Source organism: Salvelinus sp. IW2-2015, unplaced genomic scaffold (assembly GCF_002910315.2).
Source record: "Salvelinus sp. IW2-2015 unplaced genomic scaffold, ASM291031v2 Un_scaffold2228, whole genome shotgun sequence".
Classification (NCBI taxonomy): Eukaryota; Metazoa; Chordata; class Actinopteri; order Salmoniformes; family Salmonidae; genus Salvelinus; species Salvelinus sp. IW2-2015.
The window spans coordinates 152,306-156,258 of NW_019943558.1; positions in this window are offsets into that span (position 1 = coordinate 152,306).

The following is a 3,953-nucleotide window of genomic DNA, read 5'->3' on the forward strand; positions in this document are numbered from 1 at the left end:
CCTGAATGTAACTCTGCTGCTCTATCAATCGCTCCACACATTAGAAGAAACGATAGTGGGCGTGGTGTTTGGCCAGAGCGATGTGGATGGTAGTCAGGCCACTCCCCTTCATGGCACACACTACCCTCTGTCTTGTCAGTCGATACACGGTGTCAGGGTTACCCAGGGCAAACCAAACTGGCAGCTCTGTCTGTGAGACCGGGTTGACATGTCATTTGAAGCTATGCCCTAGTAGTAGGCTACTTTTTGGGGGGGAATTATTTTGTTATTGAAGAAAATACACTAGGCTGTAGTATTACCCTGGCTGGTTGGCATAGTACTGTAGGTACCCTGGCTGGCTGGCATAGCACTGTAGGTATCCTGCCTGGCTGGCATAGTGCTGTAGGTACCCTGGCATAGTACTGTAGGTACCCTGGCTGGCTGGCATAGTACTGTAGGTACCCTGGCTGGCTGGCATTAGTACTGTAGGTACCCTGGCTGGCTGGCATAGTACTGTAGGTACCCTGGCTGGCTGGCATAGTATTGTAGGTTATTTGAATTCCATTTTGTTTTTGTGAGCTCAATACACATATTCCACAGTTTCTCTAGAGATAAATCAGATCCAGACTGAACTGTGCGATGTGGTAGGGAGTTGTAGTTTCCAACAGGACAATATTCTACATAGTTTAGCGCATCAAAATGTGGTAATTAACTACAATGACTATAATCCATCGTTTTTTTTCTTCACACCTGCTACAGAAGAGGCAAAATAATGCGTTGTCTTGAGAGGATATAGAGAGCAGCTGTTGCTCTCGTGAGCTATCTCTACCTGAAAATATATGATCTAAGTGATTGATAGTTAGTATTCAGCAGTCATAAAAGTATGCCTTACTTACTTTGAAGAACTAATAAAATATTAATTTTGTCAGAAAGCATAGGGAGGAGCTCTATAGAGATGAGATGATGACTTGGAATTAAATAATAAAGTCATCAATAAAACAAATGTAATATACACAACAACTGAAATGTTTTATTAAAGTAAAGTGAAATAATGATGGTTAATAAGTGATGGCAGTAATGGGCAGTCACTACCATCCTGGGACTTTAATTCATTGTTTTATTCTGTGTTGTTACAGCACTCACCCAAATCATGGGAGCCGTGATTACATGTATTTTCTAGACAGGCCTCAAAAAGCAATAAGCACTCAGCACAGTGGAGTGTGCAAAGTGCACATTTTGGGATAAGGGTGAGAATTTGGGACACAACCCTACTGCACCCATAGGAACGTAGTGCACTAGAAAGAGTGCACTACGTTCCTATGCATCTGGGATGCACACCGAGTCACGTTATACACTGGTACAACGCCCATAGAGCACATTGACGTCAATTGGGATAGAACCTGCTGGACACACAGTGCAATGCATGCACGGTAACTAACTCGCTGCTGACGCGTCACCAGACACTGTTTGCATACGGGAGGTCAAACTTCCCTTGATGGGGAGAGAAGCCAGTAGGTCACATTATCTATTGATCCTAAAGGGGCTGAAAGACTACGAGTTGACTGAAATAGCAGGGTTTTAATGATTGATAGGGTGGGGTTTAACTGAATTTCATCTGATCCATTCTGTTCTGTCACTACATTTGTTAATCTTATTGCATTGAAAAAAATACATTACATCTAATGTTTGCAGTACCATTAGCTACAATAAGCAGAGTGCCTCACTCCAAATAGGTCCCTACAATAAACATACCTTGTCTGTTCTTGCAGGGTCAGATGGGGTTCCACAAAGAACTTGACTCTGAGCTTCAGTCTGCAGGGAGCCAGGTTATCCATCTGTTGTGAGATCCTGTTCCTGAGATTCAACCACAAACTCTCCCCTTTGCTTCCACAGAATTGAAGCCCAAAGTAATCCACCTCTATTATTCCCAGTTTCCGACAGACCTGTAAGTCAAAACAATAGAACAAACCACTTCACTAAAGAAGTCAATGCCCCATCAAGACTGGTAGTTAAATACAACGTTACATGTACTACGCTGTTGTTACATTGTTACAAGTGTACAAGTAAGTTCACTTTTATTCAAATTCTCCAAATATTTACAGAAATCAAAATGATTAAAACTGCATTAATTTGCACCCCAACCCCGACTTACAATGTATAATTTGAATTATAATAACTAACGGTACCTTGTGTAACAGTCCTCTCCATTTGCCTTCGAATCAACATCCACCTCCATCACCACCGAGTCCGGGCGCGTTATATGGCAAAGCATTTTTATTTCTCTGTATGTTTGCAATACTTGTCCTATAGTAGTTCAATCTAGCGATGCACTTACACCTTACATGAAAACCACATTCAAACTTTATAGTCCATGGACTGATCAGGCCGTGTCCAAAAATACAACGTGGGATTTTATATGGCTCGGAGGGGGAAGCACCGCCCCCTTCATTCAACGAACTTCTCAACAACCAATCAGTGCAAACACATAGACGTAAACAAGGTTTTGTCGCCACCTACCGGGTTGTTCATTCTAACCATGTTACCTGTTCATTCGTAAAACCGTTTTAAGAAGCTATGCTACACACACAAAATTAATGTAAACTCACAATCATTTTATCCTCAAAATACTGTGAAATTAGTTTTTGTAACATTTTGATGTACCTAATGAATGGCTTCCGTGTTCTATGTGAAAGAATGTCGGCTGCGCATAGCTGCGCAACCCTGATTCCACTCAACAACCCCACTGCATGTTTGACACTGCGTCTGGAAAAACAGCTGAGCAAAGAGCAAACAACAGCCATCTATCAGACTTTAGCTACTTATAGAAGTAAACAATCTGAACATTGACCCGTAGCTTGACATGGCACTTGAGGAATATTCACAAAGAAGCTAGCTAATACAGTTAATGGACGACAAACAACGTATTTGCAGCTTGGAAAGAACCAGGAAGATGTTTGAGAATTTCAAAGAGAGGTTGCAGACGGTGCAGCAAGATTTCACAACGGGGTTTGTATTAAAGCTACTTTTATAGCTAATGCTTCATTCATGGCCCTGTGTCTTGTGACCCTGCCTGTTCTGACATGGCTGTATTAGCAATTTAAAAAAACATCTACGTTAATTAGCTAGCTAGTTTCTCCCTCTTTGCCAGCTGGCTGAAAGGCTATCTAGCTGGATGTAACTGTGTGGGACGAAACCATCAACACGTTTTTCGTAGCTAGCTAATACTAAATACAAAACACACCCACGCGGGCAATAAATGAAAACCATGAATTTCCATTTAGATTTAGATGCTGCCAAAGTTATTGATACAGTTAGCTACTACAGCTAGTTAAGTTGATTACATTCAGCTGACCATCATGTGATGGAAGTGAGCGAGACGACATTCTGGACTGGAACCTGATGCCGGAAGGCTGAAGCAGAAAAAGTCTCAGCCAATGTTTATGGCATCCTCATTCCCTATATAGTGCACTACTTTGGGTTCTGGTATAAATTGGTGCACTATATAGGGAATAGGGTGCCATTTAGGAAACAGACAAAGTGTCTACTGTCATCCAATGAATATTTACATTGCTGTGACGGCTGTCCCATATATACTTTTTTTTACCTGCTCACATCTTTATAATTTCCCTTCAGGATGAAGACTCTGAGTGACAAATCAAAGGAGGCCAAAGTAAAGCCGAAACAGGTAAGGCAGACCTGTATCCATAGTGTCTCAAGTGTATCCATAGTGTCTCAGTGTCTCATAGTGTCTCAGTGTATCATAGTGTCTCATAGTGTATCATAGTGTCTCAGTGATCATAGTGTTCAAGTGTCTATAGTGTATCCATAGTGTCTCAGAGTTGGAGTGATAACATTTTAAAATATATATTTATTAACTTAACTGAGTGATGATCTAATATCAGGTTGGCCTTTAAGATCATAATGAATAAAGATAATGGACAGAGGAGACCTGATCTTAGATCAGCACTTTAAGG